Genomic DNA, 16,006 nt, shown 5'->3' with positions numbered 1-16,006 from the left:
TCACTTATTCAACGCAATTCTATGCCTCACCTATTCCCTCAAGTTTGGAAGTTACAATGATTTCTAATTGTGGGAACGACCAGACAGAGGTTGCCTCATCCAGGCCTATACGTATGCTACCTATCCTCTTAAAGTTGTTCGAAAAATTATTTTGGAAAATATCATCACATCTTGTGGAAAACAAAGTAATTTCTCAGCACTGGTGTGGCTTTCTAGAGAAGCATGGTATAATTGAACAAGTTCACAGGATCGTCTATGAGATAAAAAGCTCACTGGAGGATAGAAAGTATTGTCTTTTGGATCTGGTGCAAGTCTTCGACAAAGTGTGGCATCAAGATTTAATTTTTAAAATAGAGAAGCTGATTTCAGTACAGTTTCATGGAATTTGAGAATCTTGTTTTTTGGAGCGCAAATCCAGGGTGAAATACAAAAGCTTCACGTCTTGCGAGTCCAACATCCAAGTTGGAGTTCCTCAAGACAGTGTTCTTGAACCGACACTCTGCCTCATCTATACCCCGAATCTAATCCTTCAAATTGCGACAGTGATCAGGTGAGTACAAAGCAAGGTTAGCTTCCCATCCTAACCCTTTCGCCAAGAGACTACTACAACATCCTTGTGAAAGTTGATTGAAAAAAATGAACATTCTAGAATGTAAATGAAGTGAAAGAAAACGTTGTCTATGTAGACTAATCTGTAATCTTACTTTTACTATGAGACGGAATACATGCGATTTTAGCTCTAAGATTTGAAAACCTATTGTTAGTTTCTAAAAATATCGGGCGAAGAAGCAAACTCGAATTGACACGTGCTTTTCTCTCCTGAGCTTTAACAGAAATGAGTCCTACTATTATGTATGTCATTTTTTAGTAAGCAAAAGACTAAGAAAACAGACTAAATTGTTCTTTAGATGCCGAATAAAAATTTTTTTATTTAGTCCAGAGTAAAACTCACTGAGGAAGAGGACAACTGGTCCTCGAAATATCGGCATATGGGAAGTAAAAAATTCTTATTCGGCATTAAAAGAACAATTTAGTCTTTTCCTTTTGGTTTATTTTTATTATTCAAAATGAATCCTTTTTGAATCCAATGAAAAATGAATCATTTACGAGAATCGCATCGCAGTGGTTAATATATTGCTATAAACGGGTCATCCGCCAAAGAAGCCAATGATGGCTGTTTGGTGGTCTAGTTCATGTCACCTGCAGCTTCATGAAGTTTGGCACGCCGATCAGGACAGTTGCCTACTGCAAACATCTAGGCGATGTGATTCGGAATCTTGCAGTTAAACAAACGAGGATTGGTTAATTTATAGGCTCCTTTAGAAAGGCAAAGCTCGATCACATTTCGCCAAAGTGACCGTTGCAAAACTACAGAATTAGACTTGTCTGGGCTGCCTAAAGTATAATCTGCGGTTATGAAGTCAGGAACATGCGCTCCTAAATTGAAAGTCTATGAAGGATGTAAACATCGCAGTGTAACTCTTAGCCCCAGAACCTGCCTAACTTTCAAAACATGTTATCGTAATATGGCTCCCCTAGCTACCACGAGTCCAAACTCAATAGTCACGACCTATCTAGAACGTAGTGTGGATACTTTTTATTTAGCACGTTATGATAGCGTTTCGCTGGAAACATTTTTCTACTAAATTTGTGAAACTTGTTTTACTGATTTAAAAGCCTGGGAATGATACTGCCAATTGGCTAGTTATCATATGTATATAACCGAAACGAAGTAAGCTGGTACCTCTTACCTTACCTACTTTACCTTACCTTACCTTCTGGTATTGCCAACACTGGCCCACACCGAGTATTTTCTTACTTCACCCCAATTATGTGATGCAGCCCAATGAGACTGTCAGAAGCAATCACAGAAATACTATTACCCTAAGAAAACTCACAACACCAACCGGCAGTACTGGCAGCCATGGTTAAAGAGGTTCAGAGTTAAAGGCAGTGAGATCGCTGTTTTATCTAAATTAAAACCTATTTGCCTAGTTTTGCAGTGCTAGTATTCGAATTCGTATTTGCGAAAATATAAAAAAGAGTAGTAGAGAGTGTAGTAAAGTTGAAGGAAAAAGTGCGCATTTTAGTTTAAATTTACAATTTTACTCAAAACCTCATCACAGGCTTTGTTAAATAGAGAACTAGTTAAATCTGGCATGCAGCAGAGCCACATCGCGGAGTCATCAATCCAATTGCTGGGTCTGAAACGCAACCACAGCAAATCTGCTGCAAGGGTTTGAACGAGAGGTATGACCAGCACTGGGGTTGAGTTCTTCAACGTGGGAGTCTTGGTAACAGCAAACATAACCAGTATTTATCTAGCGGTCTCGACCTAGATAAAGTCGCATAACACATTATCCCGCAGCGCTTGCGCACTTGCTGAGTGTCGACGTATTTATCTCGGGTATCATAGGTACGTATATCATCCGAGTTTCCACAATCAATACAATACAATCGAAACACACCCAGGTTTAATACCGTCAGAAATTTCATGTCTACTGTCGGAAAGGGGAGGGCAGCTAGTATCACGATTCTGTTAATTCACCAAATAACCATAATCGAATGGAAAAAAAAGAAGGTGAACGCTGTTTTCGCACAAAAGCTGCGCGGTTGTTTACCGAAAATACAAAGAAGGTTCTCTCAATAAAAGAAGAGACTAGTTAGCGATGAAAATTTAAGGCGACAGTACGCCGAATCCATGGAAGAGTACCAATGCTTGGATTACATAGTACAAGTTTCAGCATAGGAGAGATAGGCAGTGGGGGCAGTGTAGGCACAAACAATGCGGGCAAATTACCGTATTGAAAAACCTGCCAACCGTGGCGCGACTAACGGTTGGCCAAAAATTGTTCCATGCAGACTCCATTTAATGTTATGTATGAAAACGTAACGAGAACCGGATTACGTAACCAAACTAAACAAGTTCACAAGATAAATGTGTAGGACACTCTCATCGTGCTTTGGGACTTCCACAGCAAGATAAGCATCTCGTATTCAAGCTATATGTTGGAATCCACATTCTGTAAGACGATACTAATGATAACATATTGGGAAGTATCGAATTAGCAGCGACGCGAGAGTCAGTTCCAATCAGATTAACCACGTGTTAATCGACAGCAGCCACTTTTTGAATCTGATAAATATAAGGTTATATGTATGAAGAGGCGAATATTGGATCGGACCTTCCTCTTAGTATGAAATTTTGAACCAGCCTTCAGGCCTCCAAGAAGCAAGATACCACTTTATACCACCTATCGTTGCAAGTCATCGCTCTTTTATCGGTCTTTAGGTCGTTCCCGTCGATTTGGATATCAAGATCAATTTTAGCTAATGAATTATCATCAGCGTGGCTGACATTAAAGTACCATCGAAGGCCTTACGATCTAAATATTTTCACGATGGTTGCAAAGCCAGAGTAAATGCGAATGTCCCGGCTTCAGCCACTGATCAATCTTCGTCTCCAGCATCGCGAGGTAGCGCTCGTTCTCTTTGATGGATACCAAAGATTTGAAACCGTAGAGGGTGAATGGGAGACGAACGCCACGTCGCGTTGATCTCAAAGCCAGCTGTAGAACGCAACTTCATCCAGGTTACTCTGAAATGCTATGTTATTTCATAGAAGAGTTCACTATTGGTTGAGACCACCAATCTAAGTTTCTGTTTTAGATAGATCCCTCCAACTGGCAGCAATCGTGTTGGAGTCAATGGTCGAAACTCTATAATCGTCAGATTTTATCATAGATTAGGTTGCACAAGGTGGTCATTCAGAATAGGGCCGTATTGCTCGAAATCAGCTTTATTGTGAATCTAACACGCTCTAGGATTAGATGTTGTTGGAACGGATACCAGCTAAGCTTGTCTAACAGTGAAGCGCTCCTCTAGATCGCTCGACGCTTTAGGTATGCACGGTTTTGCGTTTCTTGTGTAAGAATATTTGGGTGCAGAACTGTTCCATTTTCACTTAGCTTGCATTTATTCCAGCTCTTTTCTTGTTATTGCAATGCTTCGTCGAGGCTCTTTCCCTTAGTGGAAAATGAGTCTTTAGTTCAGAAAAACATATTTCAAGAATCTTTCTAACTTGTTTTTGTTCAAGATAGTCACTGATTATGAATCCAAAGATATTTTAGCACATTTTAGCCAATAAAAAATAGGACCAAAAGGAGGACAATTCCCCAAAAATATGATAATACACTATCATTAACTTTATTTAGTCAAATATCGATATGGAATGCATTTCAAGTCTAGATGTCCTATAGGAGCTGTGTCGTGACTTTTTCCAGATTTTTTGGTTGGATAGCCTCTGAAAATGGCTTCGTGAAAGGGATAGAAATTGCAAATTTTGACACTTTATTGCTATTGAAAAGTTAAGAACTCATTCTGACTGCAAGATTCCGGTCCAGGTTAAGGTGCATCACAATTGTTCGATGGTATGCACCACCGGAGACTTCATATATAGTGGAAAAGGATACTTTCTACGAGTAATTACATACAGTTCAGGAGGAGCTTCCTAAAGGTGACGTTGTGGTCGAGATGGATAATTTGAATATCAAAGTGCGCTCTGACAACACTTTCCTCGAACATGCGAAGGGGAAGCAGGGTCTTGGTGATTGGAAAGATAATGGTGGAAGTTTTGTGGATTTCTACTACTTTCACCATCTTGTCATTGGTGGCACATTGTTCGAGCACATAGTTGCCTTAAGGTCAGTTGGGTTTCAACCGATCGACAATCAGTCAGATCGACCACCTCGCGATCAGCAGTTGATTTAGAAGTTGTCTCCTGAATGTGCGTAAAAAGAGAGGCGATGGCATTGACCTCGAGGAGAAAGCAATTGAAGAGCTAGAAAGAACACTTCACCACGGTTCTTAACCGCATCACATCCGGTGAGGTTCCTCTTGGAACCCCTACTGATCATTTTAGAACAGTACGTGAAGTTTAGATCTTCCCTTCACCAGGCCTTCATCAACATCGAGAAAGCTTTCAATGGTGTGAACAGGAAGTGTATCTTGAGCGCTCTATGCAGGATAGCTGCTATCAGGACGACATATAATGTCCAAAATGTCATTTGTTGCACCGAGGTAAAATCGCGAAGGATTTTGAGGTCGAAAGTGGAGTCCGCGAGGGTCGCATCTTGTCCCCGATATTATTTTTTCTTCTATCGGTGACGTTCTTCGTGTTTAAAGTGGCAGTGGATGTACCACACGACTTGGATACTTGGCGCAGAATAGTAGAGAGAGAGTGCGGTAGTCTCGGAAAATAGTGTGGGGAGCTGAAGCGCATTTCAGGTAACCGCAAACGATAGCGTGAACGTATGAATGACGCGCTATACTCCACCAAGCGGTAAATCGCAACCAATCGAGTGAAATATCTTGGTCGGTAATTCACCTTCCAAATTGGAAGCTCAGATTATACTCCAATAACTGGTGTCGAAGCCAGTGTGAGTCGACATACATATTTTCATTTCCAGGAAAATTATTTTGTGACACCACATGATTACATTTTATTGTTAGTCCTACCAGTTTGAGTGCTCCTCAGGTACTCGAGTTCAACCAATTCGTTCTGTAACCAATTCCGAATTGTTATTAAATTCTAAACGTAGTTATTACATTATATTCGTCCAGGTTTTTTCGTCAATTTTTTTGGAACATTTTCACTCTGCAAAGTGTACCCCCATTTAGAATTAAGAATGATGGCAGCCGGGAAGGTTAAGGCCCCAGACAATTTCTGAGGTGACGGACGTCGTTATTTCCTTTATAATGGACGTATTTCCAATTCCAAATAGTAAAATTTAATGAATTCTTTCAGTAACATCTTATAATAGTACTATTCCCGTTCAGCATTATAAAATCACCCCAAACTCGATTCCGATGGTTCGTAGGTAATTCTTTACACTTTGCTTTTCCGCATCTGCCAGGCTTCAAGATGCACTCCATACCCTTCAATTTATATAACGCAGCATAATATACCAGTGCAAGGATGAATCCGCACCGTGAACGTGGGGCAAAAGTAGAAGACAAAGTAAAGGCACCAATTTCATGGCGTGTAGAATAAAATCGCAACTACGAGGAACAAATGTGCTAATCCCTAAACAACTCAACTTTATCCATTACGCTCTTGGTATGTTTAATTCATTGCGAGTATAGTTTTCTTGGCAACAGTCGTACATATGTGATTTGGAATTGGAGTCAAAAGAAACAGTGTCTACCGAACATAAAAAATCCCATTTCAGTATTTGAGGCGAACATCAGACACCACTCCAACTTGAAAGAAAGTTTATTTCTCCGCATGCATGGTCGGGAAATTCATTTATCGATGGTGAAAGTTATTACAGCTTAAATAATTGAAGCAAAGACAAATGTATCCAAACAATAAAAAGCCGAATCCGTTTTCCTTCTGGGTTTTTTCCAAGACTCACAACAACAACCAGCTTCAGTCAAAAGCTATTTCAGAGTAGACAATTTATTAGTATCCATTAGGGAGCTGGCCATTTATATCAATTTTGTTTATATAATTGTAACCGTATTATATGTATGTCTGTAAGGTCTGCATTTGATCGGACAGTAATGTTACAGAGTCTACCAATGAGCTGAATATTCCCTTTGAATCTTGAATCTATTTCAATGGTGCTCTGGTTATTTCTTGGGAAAATTTACCGACCCGGGGCATCCCAAAATAGGACATCCGGTCTGCGTCGGCACATAAATAATATTGTATTTTCTAATAAGGGATCTTCCTTCCTTTAGTTCCAGGTAAAATGAATTTCTCTATTCACGCAGCATCCCCTGCCCCTGTAAGGTCTTCTAATTTTCATCAACTTTAATATAGACTCAATAACGATAACATTTCTTCGAATAGGCCCGTTGTGGATCTCTTGAGAGATAGCCCTTACTTTTTGCCGTTTCTTAAAGCAAGTTGCTAGGAGTAATGTAGTATTGCATGACAAAAATAATTTCCTCATGTTTGTTTACGATATGGTACTTACTCCTCAGGAGGCGAAATTGGGAACAAATAGCCAGAAGATGGAATGCGAGTGAAAGTAAATTAAATCTCTACATTTAATTGGAGTGTTGGTCCCCATGAATCTGCATAGCCTTACCAAGGTACATGACCACGCTGGCAGTCATTAGAAGTAATTGAATTTCTGAATAGCTACACAGCTTCACTGGTAATGTCCGAGACTTTATAATTTTGCGTCTTTTCATAGCAAAGACATTCAGCTTTGGATTCTTTAATAACAATTTTTTGTTCACGTGATTACCCTTGGTGAACTTTGGCTATATACTATATGTGGCTCTTATAACTTTCTTCTACTCAATTTGGAAGGACTTAAAATGTCCTTTGTCAAACGCCCGCAATTCGCTGTGATGAAATAGAATGATTCAAAGTGTCAGGTCAAGCTTTGATTGATCACAAATGGCGTTCGATGATGAACACACATCATCGTGGCTTGGCTCTAGGCAGACATTCCCAACATAATAGCTCTGAGAATTTATTTTAATAATTTCATTTCGAAACTTTCGTACAAATATTTGCTCCGTATAAATTTCTTACTATGTAAATTGTCATTTAAAATGTCTTTTCTATCAGTCTGTCTGTCCGTTGTCGTCTTGGTCTCAAAATACTCCCCACCCCAATAACTACTACTAAAATGAAGTTAATAATAGTTTGTTATTTAGGAAATTTACCAGAAGTTCTCCGCAAATACATTCTAAAATCGAAAACATAGGCCATAACATGTAACACAATACTGGAAAGTTCGGTGGAAATTCCACTGTTACTGTTAATTTAATAAAAAGACAGAGTTACTTCCTTCGCATAAACTTACATGAACCTAAGGGATCATGTGTTGAATATCAGAAATGTACTACGGAATATGCCCAAATGAAACCGTCCGTCACCGAAATATTTTTACATAAGAAATCGCCAAAGGTCTTCATACTTGAAACGTCCGACTTGCTTTTTTGGTAGTTCTCTATGTCTTATTACCGTTACCACTGATTTGATGCAGGATTCTTCGTAATTCCTTTTCACTCCTTTTTGGTGTCCACATAATGATCTTTTTACTGTTGTTATCTATTTTCCCCTCTCAATTTTCAATTAGACGGTGCTTCTACGAACACAAATATCCATGACGACCGGAATTGAAACCCAGGCAACAAGATCAAGAGCAGTGTTGAGTTGTTAGTACTAAAAGTACTAAATTTGGTACTTTTTGGAGTTTATCAGTACCTCGGTACTTTTCCTCATTTTATGTATTGTGGGTAGTAAAGTATCATAGTTTCCAGACCAGAACAAATCTGTTCATCTCTGAATATAATCAGGAAGACATCCTGCCTTTGTGAAAGAGCGTGCTATAACCTAGATCTAAATCTTGGACTTTCGATATTCAGTTCGGCGGTCTGGCAAAAGTAAACACAACCCAAATGGGTCTAATAGAAAGTAGTATGTCTATAGGTAAGCCAACACGTAGTTTAAAATTAGGGACGTACATGCAACTGTCAAACATACCAGTTAACTTCAAAGCGACCAGAGTGAGTAGATTGGTATTTATTGGGTAGAACGCTGTGTATATGCATGCTGTGTCTTAATTTGTTACAAAACGCCACCTTAGGCATGCAGCAAGTGTTTGTCTTCCAGAATTCATCCTCATCATTATCATCAACGGCGCAACAACCGGTATCCAGTCTAGGCCTGCCTTAATAAGGAACTCCAGACATCCCGGTTTTGCGCCGAGGTCCACCAATTCGATATCCCTAAAAGCTGTCTGGCGTCCTGGCCTACGCCAACGCTCCATCTTAGGCAGGGTCTGCCCTCGTCTTTTTCTTCTACCATAGATATTGTCCTTATAGACTTTCCGGGCTGGATCATCCTCATTCATACGGATTAAGTGACCCGCCCACCGTAACTTATTAACCTATTCTAGAATTACTATTTTATAATGTTCATACCAGCTTTATACTACATGCCCCCCAATCGGTAAACCTTAACCTGGTTGCACATCTGTATTATTTGGTCGAACTCCAAGTCAATAAAAGGCACTTCTCCACAGAAAATGATTTCTGGAAGACATTGTTGGGAATGAAATTTGTCCCGATGTGATTCAATACCTTTCCAAACCGATGAATTGTTGTTTTATAGTAGTAATTGAATACATAACATTAAAATTAAAATTAAAGTATGAATTTGATTGGTTTTTACTTAGAATCCGTTAATTTTTCTTGTTGTGTCTTGTTGCGATTGGTCGTGTTCATTTCCTTGCTTTCCTTGAATGATTTGTATTAGGTAGCAATAAATGTTGAGGCATTCCCAGCTGACCATCGACAATGCTAATTTATAAGCAGATCCTAAAGCCCATATGAACCCACGGCATCAAACTCTGGCGGTCTGTCAAAGAATCAAACCTGAAGGTAATACACACGTTCCAAAATAAAGTGCTTAGAAGCCTATTAAACGCTCCCTGATTTATACGTAATAAGGACCTGAAGGTATAGTTGGATAGTGAAGCCATCAAACACCAAGAAATTAAACATAGCCACCGACTAAGCTCACATGAGAATAACGAAGTTCGAAAATTGACTGATAGCGCTAATATAATAAGGCGACTGAAAAGAGTACAACCAAACGGCTTGGTAACATAAGTCATTTAAAGATTTCCACTTCGTGCAAAAACAATTTTGTCGTCTGATACGTCTCCTCTCTCATGAAACCATTTTTGCGATGGACCAAGAATGATGATAGTCACATTGCACCATATTCATAGACATGACATAAAATAAAACAATAATAGAGGTTTTCACCTCCAAACTTAAGCACGCTCATAAAATAGTCCTATTTAGTACTTTTTTGTCACATCTTTTAGTACTATACAGGGCCTCACACTCAACAAATACGGAGCAGGAGAAGAAGGGCTGACTTAACAGTGTATAATTTAACGTCGAATATCTCCAGTCCCACCTCTACTGGAACCCTCTAAAGCTTGATACCCCTTTTCGGTCGATAAAACGTATTATGTCCGGATAGCTGAGTGGTTAGAGCACAAGGCCGTCGTACGGAAAGTGGTTCAAGTCTCACTGATGGCAGTGGGGTTCGTATCATGACTTGACGTCAGATACCAGTCGACTCAACTATGAATGAGTACCTGAGTCAAATCAGGGTAGTAATATCGGGCGAGCGCAATGTTGACCACATTGCCTCGTACAGTGTACTGTAGTGTACCATTATAGTCTTGAATGAAGTGCTGTAACACACTTCAAGGCCGGGATCCAATATGGATTGTTGCGCCAACAATTATTATTATTATTATAAACATATTATGTCCCTAATCCTAAAATCCCCGGGGCCATTTGCCAACCACTCTTTTCTTTTGCTTATCACGACTGAGTATACTTTCTCGAAAATAAATCTCACCTTATGCTTGTCAAAGTTTTAACCTAATGGACGCATGTCCGTAATATTAGTCACTTTTCCATCAACCAATATTACTAAGTTTCCACCAGTTGCTTTCCCTGTGATCAGGTTAGTAGACTTAAGATAGCTTCAATTACTACGGATGATATGATTCTGATAATTCAAATAATGCAATCCAGCTCCTAAAAAAGCAATAGTGAAAAAAGAATTGGCAAAATTGTGTGGTAACATCAAAAATGATCCAAAACAGATCCGGTGAAGAATTATTAACAATGAGAAACGCGAGGGAAAAATTAGAAGAACGTAAGTGTCCCTTAATAAGGACTTCTATCAAAAGAGTGGAAAACGCAAGTCATTCACTCTAAAAACCTCAGAACTGAAAATAGCCAATCCCTCTTTGCTAAGAATTGCTTCCTTCTCCTTGAGTCTCGCATTGCTACTAATGTTTTCAATATTTTGTTATAGGTCTACAAATAAGTTCTGTCGGTTTTCACAATAGATGGCGTAGCTTGTTTTTTATTCCATTGATCCACATTTCCAAACATTCATCGGAAAGCTACTGTCAATAGGCACAAACGTCAGTATAAATTATTTAATTGAAGTGTAAACAACAATACTATTTTCATCAACGAAAATGGCCAATTTTGTACCAAATAATGTGTTTTTGCGGGGAGTTCTACTTCATTATTTCAATATGAAGAAAAAAGTAACCGAAAGTCATCGCATTTTGGTGGAAGTTTATCGTGACCATGCTCTATCTGAACGAACGTGTCAATTTTGACTTGAAAGACGAAGGGCGCGCCGGACGGCCAACAATTTTTGAAGATGAAGAATTAGAGTCATTGCTCGAACAAGATCCATCGCAAACGCAAGAAGAACTTGGAAAAACACTTGGAGTCACTCAGCAAGCCATTTCCAACCGTTTAAAAGCAACGGGAATGATCCGAAAGGTCGGAAATTGGGTTCCGTATGAACTGAAGCCAAGAGACGTTGAACGCCGTTTTTTCACGTGCGAACATCTGCTCCAACGACAAGAAAGGAAGGGTTTTCGGCATCGAATAGTTACTGGCGATGAAAAGTGGATCCATTACGATAATCCCAAGCGTCAGGCAACGTGAGGATACCCCGGCCTTCCTCATCATCGACGGCCAAAGCGAATATTCATGGTGAGAAGATCATGCTGTGTATATGGTGGGACTAGCTGGGTGTGGTATACTATGAGCTGCTAAAACCGAACGAAACGGTCACGGGCAAACTCTACCGACGTCAAATGATGCGTTTGAGTCGCGAACTCAAGAAAAAACGGCCGCAATACTAGCAAAGGCATGATAAAGTTATTTTGCAACATGACAATGCTCGTCCACATGTTGCACAGCCCGTTAAAACATATCTAGAAACGTTGAAATGGGAAGTCCTACCCCACCCGCTGTACTCTCCAGACATTGGTTCTTCTGATTACCATTTGTTCCGGTCGATGCAGCATGGCTTGGCTGACCAGCACTTCTCCAATTACGACGAACTCAAAAAATGGCTCGATGAGTGGATAGCGGCCAAGCAGGCCAATTTTTGGCGCGATGGTATCTATGAATTGTCTGAAAGATGGAAGAAAGTTGTGGCTAGCGATGGGTAATACTTTGAACAATGAATGTATAACCAATTTTTCACAGTAAAGCTTCAAATTTAAAGAAAAAACCGACAGAACTTATTTGTAGGCCTTATAGTATTCCAGTCAAAATCGATTTGACCCCCGGTGGCACTCTTGTACTACGCAGAACATGGCTGCCTGTATTCAGGTTTTCAGCGGATATAGAAACCCCTTTAGTTATCCTCATGAGATTAGACAGATCTTCTGGCGGCGTCGATTGAATCCACCTTATCAATTGGTTTCGAAAGTCGAAACACTTTAATCTTAACGTCCATTAATGAGATGGAAGACAGATTACTTTTTTCTTTTTACTCCCCTAATAGCACTGAATTTTCCATAGGCATCGCCGTTTCGCAAAGAAGCTTTTCCTTTCAATGAGAACCTTCGACAGTCCTAGGGATCAATTTGACCACCATTCTAGGCGTGGTTGATCTTAGCGGTGTGTGAGTTGAGGAAACCCTGGAGAATTTGTGCTCGCAAGTCGTGTTTGTCATTTTTGTATTCCAAAATTCGCTATGATGTTGATTCGGCAACAGTAATTTATTATTTATTAATTCCTCATTAAGAAAGGAATTTTTATAAATAGTGGTAATTACTGTTAAACTGTTTAGAACATTGAATTAAGAAAAGACCTAAATTACTCACTTTGAAATTTGTATCCAAGGTTCGGCAAAGTATCACTGCTTATTTTTTATATACGCTGTAAAAAAAGGAAAAAAAAATTGTTGAAAAATCCTTTTGTTAAAAAATAAAAATTAAGTTCAATGAAATATTATTTTAACGAAGAGCGAAACAAAAGCGCCACTGTAAATTAATAAAACTAGTTGCAAAGTCTCATCTGACCCTCTTTTGCAACGAGTATATAACGATTATTGGCGGTTGGTTATGACATTCCACCCGAAAAGAGTTCCAATATTATTTATTGTTTTATTTGATTTAGTTTTTTTCAGTTCGTCAGTTTTATTATCCTCACACTTAATCCTGTGTTTGTGCATAGCTTACAACACCGGAATGGCATGAAGATATAATGTTCTGAAATTCAAACCGGGGTCAACGAGATTCAGGGGCTAAGTATCAACCAACTTGACGATCGCATCGTCATACATGAAAATTTGGAAGTCATACAGTGAACAGCATGATTTTGGGTAGAGCCTAAGAAGGGTGTTCCTCGTATAACCGAAGAATGGCAAGTTTTTCCTTTTGCGAAGATAATCGCATCCGATATCAAATGACAGTTTTAATTAGTAAATTCTAAAAATAAAGATAAAAAAGGCAAATTTAAATCTCTGAGATTCAATTCTTAAAAAATACTGAGATGATCATCCTATTGGATGTCGGCCTGGTCTGATTATAATGTAAGTTAAAGCGTGTGTCAGCAAATTCTCACACAACCTCCTCGCGGTGGCAGCTGGTAACCGCCTTCTGACGAAGAGTGTGTAGGACTGGACTGGGAGTAGGCTCATCTAACTGACGAGGATCTTCTTGCCTGCTAGTCATATGTTAGGGGCAAGTGGATCTGGAAGGTGATAATAAGACCCCAACCCAATGTGGCGCAGCATATGCCAAGGGCTGTGTGGCAATGGGGGGCTTGGTTGTTAGTATGCAAATCCTGAATGCCTTGGGCATCTTCACATTTACCTTGGTGGCCGGGCTAGCCAGGTTGGATGTTTTTCGCGGACTAAAAATAAAAAACCGACCAGAGAAGAAGTGGTGATGCCAGGTACATCATTAGAGGACGAGATGCTGGCATCCAGCCAGGAGCAGTAACCGTTGAGAGCAATACAATCGATGCCAACTGAAGCACTGCTGTTCTGTAACCAACCGCGGAGGTGGAGCGAGGCGGCAGAAAGACTAGTGGTTTTCAGCTTGGAATCGACTGTCGTTAAGCTTGGTGTAGCGAATACCAGCCATAGTCTCCTAATCCGAAACTGTCGACGTCGGGGACCCCTCAAAAGCGAAGACCAACAAGAATGTCGGCCACTGGGAACCAACTAAGAAGCGAAGGTCCACTGGAGTTCTGCAGAAGAACCTGTACCAAAAGGCCATGCATATTCTTAGCAGGATTGCGAAGAATAAGGAGGCCGATACTCTTGCCTTGCGGGATTAAAAGGCGGCTGGCAGATGAGCAGAAGGAGAAGCTCATACGCAAACGATCTCAAGACGAGGTCGTACAAAAACACAAGCAACAGCTAGAACGCTAAGTAACCTCTGCAGAAAGGTAAGCAGTGAAAACCAGTCAACGAGCCACGTACCGTGAAACCCTTCAACGACGTGGCCAGAAGCCACTTACGTGTGGCGCTGGCGGATGGCAATCCCAAAAGAGGGGATGGGAAGTTCAAGTTAGAGAAGAACTTACATGCATATCTTCGTGTCTGTGTAAAGCAGATAAGTTGACGCATAAAATAAAAACGATGAAACCTCAAAAAACGTGAAATATGATAAAGTAATACCTAAAATATGATTTCAGAGGACAGATTTGGAGAAACGAATTTCACTCGCAGTGGCTCTAGTTCGAATGTCAAGGTCAAACTAAAGTGGAAATGACTTTCTACGATTTTTACACCTCCATGATGCAAAACAGCATGTACTTATGTATATATAGTGATATAAATATGCAGCTTATTTCATAATTAGTGTTGGATAGGATGGAAATGCGATGATATGCAATTAATAACGGTTTGTTTTTTTATAAGAACGTATCTAACTTTGTCACAATTCCCCTAGTTTTACTTAGAAAAGGATTAATTTTCAAATTTCATGATCTTGAGAGAAAACAGTAAGTTCACAAATATTACAATTTCTCGAAAATTAAAGTATCAATAAAATAGAAGAAGCTTGATATCGCACTATAAATGATGAAGGAGAAAAGAAGTTATATCACGGAAGCCAACCATCTTCTCTGTTTAGAAGTTCGACTGTATCATCAAAAGTTATTTTATGTAGGTACAAAGCTCCAGAACTTCAAATAACAGAGACAAAGTGCAGAGGTTTTTTCAAACATAAAAATATCCACCTCGACGACACCTTTAAAACGAAAACTCAAACAAGTCCTTATTATTTTTGTTTTCACTAAATAATTTGCACAGGTTTCATATTTGAAAACTCGACAGGATTTTTTCTAGCTGAAACTGAGAGGAAAAGTTGAGCATTCCGCATGACATGGTGCAAACTCCCCCGTTGTGTGTGTAGTACTGAATGGTGAACGAGCCAACGAATCCTTGACTTGGAAATAACTTTTCCGTTCCAGTTTTTCAAGTGAGTGTTCGAGCACATTGGCAAGAGTAAAGAGCTTTGCAAATAATTTTCAAATTTCAATGCGATATGTCACGAGGATTTATGCGATGCGCTTTTTTCACAAAACAAAAACGAATGAGGTTGAGATGAAATTTAACTGTTGGGGGAACTTTCTAATGAGACGATCTGGCAGCGTATTGGATGCGAAAGGAAGGAATACCTCAGAATATAATTGACATATTATGTCAGCAAGTCATGTGTATAAAACACTTTGCCATGGAGACCAGTCAACCATTAAAGGAAAAATTAAGAAATGTAAAGAAACATAAACCACATTTTTCATCTAATTGGAAAAAAACAGAGAAATTGTGACGCTTATCTGAACATCGACTGAGGGGTGGAGTTGTGACAGAATGCGACGCTCTTCCAATTCGGATACAAAATAGTTCATTTCTAGCAATTACGGTTTGTTCAAATCCTTGGGTCGAAGGTAATCGATCGATACCAAGAAAATATAATTTCACGCTCCATTAAATTAGAAAAAGGCTGAAAGTGATAAAATGGAAGAGTTTTATAGCGTTTCACTTTCTTGGGCTGAAATTCTTATAAAATATTTTCTACGAGGAATGTGGAAGCCATTATTAGGTCAATCTCCTCTTCAATAAGGATGAAATGATACAAATATAAAGTGTGTAAAGCTTATCGAGGCTGAAATCCGC

At 39.4% G+C, this 16,006-nt stretch overlaps 1 protein-coding gene across 5 annotated transcripts in view; it reads right to left on the bottom strand.

The window, feature by feature from the left end:
• Positions 1-16,006, bottom strand: part of LOC119655752 (1-phosphatidylinositol 4,5-bisphosphate phosphodiesterase) — a 317,000-nt gene that overhangs the window by 221,434 nt on the left and 79,560 nt on the right. For all 5 annotated transcript variants that reach the window (XM_038061808.1, XM_038061805.1, XM_038061809.1 and 2 more), the window contains one exon: positions 12,699-12,753. The gene's annotated coding sequence lies outside the window, so the exon portion shown is untranslated. The remainder of the gene's footprint in view (positions 1-12,698; positions 12,754-16,006) is intronic.

The sequence above is a fragment of the Hermetia illucens genome, chromosome 4 (assembly GCF_905115235.1).
Source record: "Hermetia illucens chromosome 4, iHerIll2.2.curated.20191125, whole genome shotgun sequence".
Taxonomy (NCBI): Eukaryota; Metazoa; Arthropoda; class Insecta; order Diptera; family Stratiomyidae; genus Hermetia; species Hermetia illucens.
This window is presented reverse-complemented; position numbering and strand designations above follow the sequence as displayed.